This window comes from Petaurus breviceps, unplaced genomic scaffold, assembly GCF_028583685.1.
Source record: "Petaurus breviceps papuanus isolate PSGF00001 unplaced genomic scaffold, PetGlider_PUasm1.0 174, whole genome shotgun sequence".
NCBI classification, from domain to species: domain Eukaryota; kingdom Metazoa; phylum Chordata; class Mammalia; order Diprotodontia; family Petauridae; genus Petaurus; species Petaurus breviceps.
The window spans coordinates 44,744,621-44,753,768 of NW_027185761.1; positions in this window are offsets into that span (position 1 = coordinate 44,744,621).

Consider the following 9,148-nt stretch of genomic DNA (forward strand, 5'->3'; position numbering starts at 1 on the left):
TTAAATTTTCTTTTTTACTATTCTGAACTTGACAAACACCAGCCAATATGAACATCTCCACATTCAAAGAAGAGAAGAAAAAAGATTAGATACAAAACTGAAACTATTACATATAGCTTGTTTGAAAAAAGTATTGATATTAGATTCTTAATATCAAATATTAATGAAAATATTAAATTTAACATGGCAATACCAACATTTCTTTGCTTCTCTCTGCCTCCTGAACTTCCTTTGGCTTTCTTCTGTGCATTTTAAAATTGCTTCATTGATTCTTTTTTCTTCTTTTCTTTTTTTGACATTACCACCATTATCTTCTTTCCCTCACAAAGGTCCTTCCCTTTCAAAAAGAAAAACCCTCCCTTAAAACAAACAAGCAGAACTGAGCAAAATTGAGTGTCTGAAAATGACCAGCCTAGTAGTAGTGTTGCTGGGTCAAAGAGTATGCACAATTTGGTGACTTTTTGGGCATGGTTCTAAGTTGATTTCTACACCAATAGTATATTAGTGTGCTTTTCCTCCCAAAGTCCTTCCAACAATTGTCAATTCCCTTTTTTGTCTTTGCTAAAATGATGTGTGTGAGGTGAAGCCTCAAGAGTTGTTTAGTTTGAATTTGCCCCTTTATTGTTGATTTTGATGGGGCACCTGGAAAATGGGACCTTGGAACAGCAATCCTGAAGGTCTTCCTCTCCCAGCCTGATTTTTTTTTTTCCTTTTCTTCTAATTAAAGGGGACATCTCTTCACTCACTTCTTAAAGAGGCTTATTCACTGAATGGGCATTACCTTACTCTAAGAGAGTATGTGGAAAGGCCTTCGCCTAAAAGGGCCAGGGTCTCTCATTGCATCATGGGTCATCCAATCATCCTGATGAATATCTGGTCACTGGATCCAGATGGCTCTGGAGGAGAAAGTGAAGCTGGTGACCTTGTGCAGCCCTCACTCAAATCAAATCAGTTGACCACTGCAAGTCATGTCATCATTTCTCTGATGCCATGGTCCTCTTTGAAAATGAAGAACAAACACAATTGATTAGGAACATTTTTCTTTTCATGAGGTTGTTAATAGCTTACATTTCTTCCTTCATATCCTTTAATTTTCTGTTGGACAGCAGTTCTTAGACATTGTATCAATTCCCTACATGGAGTATCCCCAAAGTCACAAGTTATTAAAGCTTAAAACTGTACTAAGACTCTTGGGACACCCTGTATATTTTATATATAATTTTTTTTATATATAAATCTTTATTTGAGAGAAAAACTTGCTGCAACATTGTCCTCCCCTCCCTCCCAGTTAACTGCTTTCCTTCTGTTTCTCAAAGTGAAGATTCTACATGGCTTCAATCTTGAAACAGTACTCTCTCAGAAAGGTCACCTAAAAAGCAATGGAGAGAATGGTAAGTGTAAGTAGACTTCAGTGTGTTTCCAACAATGACCTACATGCAAGAAGCAGAGTAAGGTCATATCATAAAGAAATGAAAGGAAATGAGAAAGATGCCTCTTAAAACTATCCCCAGTGGGGAGAACTCTTAACCAAACAAGAGATAGAGAAGATTATAGGAAACAAAAATCAACAATTTTGATTATGTAAAATTGAAAAGTTTTTGCACAAATAAAGCCAATATAGTTAGAATTAGAAGAGACAGTTAATTGGGGAAAAAAATCTTTATAGGCAAATTTCTTTAAAAAAAAAAAGCCTTATCTCCAAAACACATAAAGCATTGGTACAAATATATAAGAATGAGAACCTTTCCCAAATAGAAGAAATGTAAGCTTTCAGATACGAGTTGGGTGAACGTGGAGAAGTTAACCTCTTTCCTTAGTTTCCTCGTGTGTAAAATGGGGATATTAACATAGGGTGGTAGTGCAGAACATGTGTCGAGTGAGAAGACTAGCATGGAGGCCACTTTGGCTTGATCTGAATGGGGGGGTGGTGCTTAATGTCCAATGTGTCTGGAAAGATAACTTTAAAAGTTGGAGGAGTTTATATTTGATTCTAGTGAGCTTCTCCCATGGCTTTAGTTGGCCTGTTATTCTGCAGTAGGCCACTGGGAATTCCTAAGGAAATTAGAAGAGCTCTTGTAAAAAAAAAAAAAAAACAAAGAAACAAACAAATGAGTTGGAGTTGGTGAAAAGAATGAGCTCATCTGTTCATTCTTTGCTCATGGCCACAGTCTGGTGAAGTGAAGGGACAGCTCCTGAACATAATTCAAGATTCCATCACTAGGTGTCAGTAGAAGCCTTTCAAATATCTTCATGCTCTCCAGCCTTTTATTGTGAATTCAGAGCATGTTTCATAGGCAAACAGAGCAAACGTTGAGTAGATAAATGATGGGTTATTGGGGTTTTTCCCTTCTTCCCATTCCTGGTTTGAGAGGAAGTAGAAAGAATTATTATGGACAGTTTTCAGGTTTAATGTGGATTTTCGCAGCTGTATCACACAGCCAAATCCTATATAATTTCTCCTGATCATCTCATGGAAAGCTTATCTGAGCCCATGAAAATGTTTCAAGTGACCAGAGCTGCATAGCCAAATACTTTCTCACTTACTTTGGAAGAACTTTGGAGGCGTACGTCAGCAGAAGTAGGCCACTTGCCCTTCTATTTATATGCTGTGGCAGTGTGCTTCACAGTGGAAGCCAGATTTGGAGTCACAGGACCAAGAATTCAAATTTGACCTTTTGCAAGTCTTAACTATTGTGACCTTAGACAAGTCACTTAACCTCTCTGCGCCTCAGTTTCTTTATTCTTCCCACTTAATAGTATTTTATTTTTTCCAATTTACATGCAAAGATAGTTTTCAACTTTCAATTTTAGGAGATTTTGAGTTCTAAATTTTTTTCTTCTTCCTTTCCCTCCCCCTTCCCCAAGATGGCATGCAATCTGATATAAGCACATGTACAACCATATGAAACATTTCCACATTAGTCATGTTGTAAAAGAAGAATCAGAAGAAAAGGGAAAAACCATGAGAAGGAGAAAACAACAACAAAAATGAGAAAGTAGTTTGCTTCAATCTGCATAGAGACTCTGTAGTTCTTTCTCTGGATATGAACAACATTTTCTGTCTTGAATTGTCTGAGATCATTGCATTGTTGAGAAGAGCCTTAGCTCTTAGTTCCATCAAAGTTGGTCAGTGCAAATGTTGCTGTTACTGTGTACAAGGTTCTTTCTCCTGGTTCTGCTCACTTCACTCAGCATCAGTTCATGTAAGTCTTTCCATGTTTTTCTGAAATCTGCTCATCATAGTTTCATTATTTCTTAAATGATGGGGTTGGGCTAGGTGGCTTATAAGGTACTTCCTAACTCTCATTCTGTGATTTACAGATTATACATTATGTTTGGGATGTACTCTTTCCTTGCCTCTATGCTCTTGAAATCCCTAGATCATGTGAAATCTCAACATCTATGAGATCTTTCCTGGTTCTCCTAGTTCATAAGATCACAGATCTAGTGTTCAAAGGGACTTCAGAGGCCATCTTATCATTTAATTGACAAAGAACCTGAGGCCCAGTAGAGTTAATGAACTTGGTTAAAGCCACATGGAGAGTCAGCAATAAGGAGCAGGATTTGAACCCAGGTCCTTTGTCTCTAGAGTCAATGTTCTTTCCATTGTGCTATACTATCGCCGTCTTTTTTGCTTTTCTATTTAACTGATATTATATCATATTTAGTTTGTACACACTTCATATTTACTTATCTATTTCCTTCCTTTCCCTCCCAACCCCCAGTAGAAAATAAACTCCTTGAGACCAGGTACTGTTTTGTTTTTCTGACATTGTAATCTCAATGTGTAACACAACACCTTGCACCCAGACTCAAAGTTTTAGAGCTGTTCTGGACCTTAGAGGTAATCCAATCCTCATTTTACTAAATGAGAAAATTGACATCCAGAGAAATTAAATGATTTGCCCAAGGTTTCCCAGGTAGTAAGTGGCAGAGCCAAGATTTGAATTCAGGTCCTTCAACTCCAGCTAAATAGTATAGTAGATAGAACATCTGGTCTGGAGTCAGGAAGACTCATCTTCCTGAGTTCAAATCTGGCCTCAAACACTTACTAGCTGTGTGACCCTGGGCAAGTCATTGAACCCTGTTTGCCTCAGTTTCCTTACTATAAAATGAGCTGGAGAAGGAAATGGCAAACCATTCAAGTATCTCTGCCTAGAAAACCCCCAAGAGGGTAACAATGAGCAAGACTCAACTGAAATGACTGAATAACAACAAACAACAATCTATGACTCCAAATCCATTACTTTTTTTTCCCCCGTGGAATGGAATCTAATATTGTAACAATCCCTAGAAGAAAATATGCAGCATGGAATGAACATATAGATAGAAGAGTTAATGAATAAAATAAGAAAAAGAATTGGAGACACATTAGACCCTGGGACAAGCAGGGAGCTCAGGGAGAAAGGCCAATCCCAACTTGAAAAGCTTTGAAAGCCAATTAGAAAGATAGAGGAGAGAAAGTCTTAGAAAGATGAAAACAATGGTAACAAATAGAAAGCAGTGTCGACACTGGATGGCAGCAACCGTTCAGCTCTGCAGACCCAGAGGAAAATGAGCAAAGAGAAAAACATCATTTCACAGTGTAGCGGATGTCAATTGGGTTTAGAGTGAGGAAAACTTGAGTCTCAGTGAACAAAAGAGTCTTTGGAGCCACATTAACTTTTCAAAAGTACAGACTACCTAGTACTTTCTTGGGAACCGTTGATAACTTTCAGAGAGAGCACATTTACAGAGTGTTAGACAAGAAATAGAGTTGGATGCACAAATTCTCATAGAGACAACAGCAAGCAAACAAGCAATGAGGAATTCTTTGGTGCTGTTTGTTTTTTTTGGGCTAAAGAGCTTAAAACCTGCTTAGTGGTGGAGTACTATGGGTAGGGATCATTGCAGAAGATGTCAAGCTGTTAATATATTAGTTCTGCTGAAACAATTTAAAAAATCTTTTGTTATTCTAAAAACATTTTTAAGTTAAAATCTTTGTTATAGGGGGATGGTTCCCTGGGCAGAAGAAGTGGGAAGGATGTTTTCAGAAAGGAAGATGATATAAAAACCAAATGGAATTAAAAAAAACCCCGCAATGTATCATTATAAGACTTAAAAAAAATTGTAGCCAAGATTGACTTTTGGGACAGTAGATTAGGAATCTCAATGTAAATAAATTGCCTTTCAAAAATCACCTCATAATATGATCATATTTATTTTTTTTTACTGCATTATATGTTCTTAAATATTCTGGATTTTGCAATTCAAATAACAGTATATTGGAAGAAAAGTTTTATGGCTGCTACTGCTTCTTGTGCAAGTAGTAAATCTTTGGGACAGGAAATAAAGAAATAAACCCAGAGAAAGGACCCCATTCGTTTCTTTATGGCTGTGATCTCAGATTATTGAGCGAGCTAGTACCTGGGAAAGCTGTTTCATTTGGCCTTTATTGTTCTTTTACTTGCTTTTCATTTACTTTAATATTACTATGGAAGGAACCATGGCCATAAAATCTGGAGATGTCCCCTTTCTTTCATAGAACTGAGTGTCATGGTTTGTTCAAGGTAGCCTTAGTAGAAGCTCTCTCTGTCTGACCCCAGCCCATCCCCATGAGTGTGGAACAGAATTGTGGAACTGTGTTATCTTTTATTTTTAAAAATAATTTTTGACATATATTGTTTTTATATCAAATTAATTTCTGAAAATATCCTTCTTCCCTTCCCCAGAGTGCCATCACTTGTAACAAAAACAAGAGAGAGGGAGAGAGGGAAAGAGGAGAGAGAGGGGGGAGAAGAAAGAAGGGGAGAGAGAAAGAGAGGGAGGGAGGAGAGAGATAAGGAGATAGAGAGAGACATACAGAAAGACAGAGAAAGGAGAGATAGAGTAAGGAAGGAAAACAAAGGTAGGGAGGGAGGGAGAGAGAGAGAGACAATATGTGTAATGTTCCATAACCATAGTCCCTTGGTTTCTTTCTCTCTCTCTTTCTTGGAAGGGGGAAGGCAAGGCATTTGGGGTTGAGTGACTTGCCCAAATTCACACAGCTAGTAAGTGTGTCAAGTGCCTGAGGTTGGACTTGAACTCAGGTCCCCCTGACTCCAGAGCCGGTGCTCTATTCACTACCTCACCTAGAAACCCCTTGGTTTCTTTTCAAAGAAGGGGGAGAGGAACATTTTCTCATCTTTTCTTTGGGGCCAAGCTTTGTTATTATAGACAGCATTCTTTCTTTTTTCTCTTTCCATTTGTATTATTGTAGTCATTGTGCATGATTTTGCTTACTTCACTCTGCATCAGTTCATATAAGTTTTTCTATGATTCTGCATTCATTATATTCTTCTGTTCTCACAATAAATACATTAATTTTCCATTGTAATAATAACAATTTTTTTTTACACCTCACTGGGGGATATGCCTAGGAGTGAGCTCTCTAAGTTGAAGGTTGTAGACATTTCAGTCATCCTGATTTTGTGAAAATGTGTAGGGTAGTATAGTATAGCAACCAGTCCACTAGAGAATTTCAAAGTAGCAGAGGTGAGACATACTAGGGTAAACAGTATCTGAAGTCCTTTCTATATAATCCCTGACAAATGATCATCCAGACTTTCTGGTCAAGTAAATAACTTGCCCTGAAAACTTCATTTTAGCCTTGGTAGAGTGGATGAGCTGGACTAACTAGTCTCTGGGGCTCTTTCCAGCTCCAAAGCTTATGTTCTTAGTCTAACAAGTAGCAGTACTGCTCAGCCCAAAGGGCTGTGGCTCTATGCCCTCTCCCTCTCCATTAAGGGGTCCTATTGCCATAGACTGATTCATAGAGTGATTGGGCTCAATTATAGGGGAGCCTGACTTCCTAAAAGAGGGCCCAGACTTCTTTAATCTTACTCTTTGAATCATTATGCCCCCTTTCTGTCAGTCAGGTTTTGGACCACGACTAGAGTGTCCCCAAAGTGGGTGGCATAAACGTACTCTAGGCACCATGGAAGTTGGGTATGCTACAGATATTTATTTCCTCTACACAAAAGAAATGCTGACCCCAAATCCTCTCCCAAATATGCATTAACAAGACTTAAGCAATCAGTAACTTAAAACTGCTCTGTTATTCTGTGGGAGGTTGAGACTTAAATGTTAGAACATGAAGGCATTTGTGGGACTTCTGATTAGGCTTTTTTTTTTTTTTTTAACATTTTAGTTCTTCATTAACCAATGTCCTGCAGATCCAAGTCTTCTGGCAAAGCAGGTCGGGAGCTCTTCTCCTTGCTACCAGGCAGCTTCTACCAATGGATTCAGGATATCTGAATCTCTAAGTCCCAAATTCGCCCCTAGCCAGGATGCATATATCTTGTTATCAACGCTGGGTCACCCATACTTAAAAAAGGAACTTAGAACAGAAGATAGGGCAGAACATTGTGATCCAGTCTGAAACTCCTCTAATCCAGAATGGGTGTTGGATGATGTCAGGTGTGAGTAGTTTAATATTTAAGGACAGGGTGATTTGGAAAAATGGTGTTTCCCCTTCCCTCTCTCTCCCAACCCCTCCTTCCTCCTCTTACCTCTCTGAGTGACAGAGTTGAGAGTCAGGGAGAGAAAGAGAGAGGGAAAAGGAGAGGGGAAGAGATGATATTACTTGCTTTCTGGAGAATCAATGGAAAAAGGAGACAGAGAGACAGAGACAGAGAGAGAGACAGAGGCAGAGAGAGAGGGAAAGAGGGAGAGGGAGGGAGGGAGAGCGACAGAGGAAAAAGGAGAGAGAAAGAGGAGGGAGGGAGAGAGAGACAGAGAGAGAGAGACAGAGAGAGAATGATACCCTTTTGAAAGTCCATCGAATCATTGCTCTTCCTGGTCAGTGACCAATAAGGTGGAGACTTCACTGTCCCCAGAGCTTCCAATTCTTTCAGTGCTCAGGCATACATACCTGGTACATGAAACAATTAGGGGCTTTGTCATCTGTAATGGGAATGCAAATTTGGAAGATCTTCCCTGCCCCTAGGCTAAAGTGCACCTGAAGCCTGGAGTGGGAGGCTTGTTTTTCAGTAGATACTTCTTGGCCAGTGAGTCAATAAGGTTGTTACATTCTCTGAGCCAGGAGAAGGCTATATAAGCCCTGATGTGTAGCTTTGTTTTGGGGGCTCACTTTGAGAAGTGTTCTGTGATTTGATATGGATTCTGGGAAGCCGATGTCCTGAACCCCCCTCCCCCCCCGGCTTTGAAAAAACCCAGATGTTGACTGGGTATGGATGTAATGGTTTGACAGTTTGAAATCTGTCTACTAGATCTGTTTCTGTCTTGATAATTCTGTCTGTGTACTTTGAAGTTCGGGGTGCCGACCTTTTCCCCTGAAGAAGGTAAACGATATATGTCTGACTGATTAAAGTAAGCTTGTTAACCCATTTTGAGTTGCTTTCCTTTATCAAAGCAGATCCAAGAACCTGTGGTGGCAGCAACCATGAGGACGCTTGGGGTGCTTGCTGCTACATCATCCCCCAATGCTGAGACACTGAGCTTGTCCACAGCGTTTCTTAGAAGCAGAAGGGGCAATTCTGTGCGCTCCTTGTTCCATTAGGATGGGGCCTGACTGGGGAATAGACAAGCTAAAAGGCCCCTGGCTCCTGGCACTTACGTCACCCAGAAGGGGTGGGAACTTGGTGTTCAACATTATGTGCACATATAGATGTAGGTGGGCTAACAGGAAGGAGCCTTGGATGTGGAATCAGATGCCTTGAGTTTTAATCCTGACTCTCCCACTTGTCTGCGTGACTTTGGCTAGGTCCCTGTACTTTTCTGTGCCTCAGCTGACCTGATCTGTACATGAACACTTCCAGCCTCTTTCAGGGCTGCTCATCCACCTTTGGTGTCCACCTTCACTTAACTCTTACCTGTGGCTCCAAGAAGCTGTAGTGTGCTCAGCAGCCATATCCTGGTAAACTATCTCAGCAGATGGACTAAGCCAGGTTAAGGCAGCTGTCAGTGAGTGAAGGGAGTGTATACCCCAAGCATGTGAAGACTTCTCTGCTGGAATAGGCAGATGAGAACAATTTATTCCAATGGCCCTGAAGTGGTTGTCTTCAAGCAGGTGCTGTGGAGGGCTTAGAGCTTGTCCAGGCATCGGAGACACCAAGGTCATCCACATCATCCTGGGCCATCGCCAGTCATCTTGACTTTTGTCCTGCTG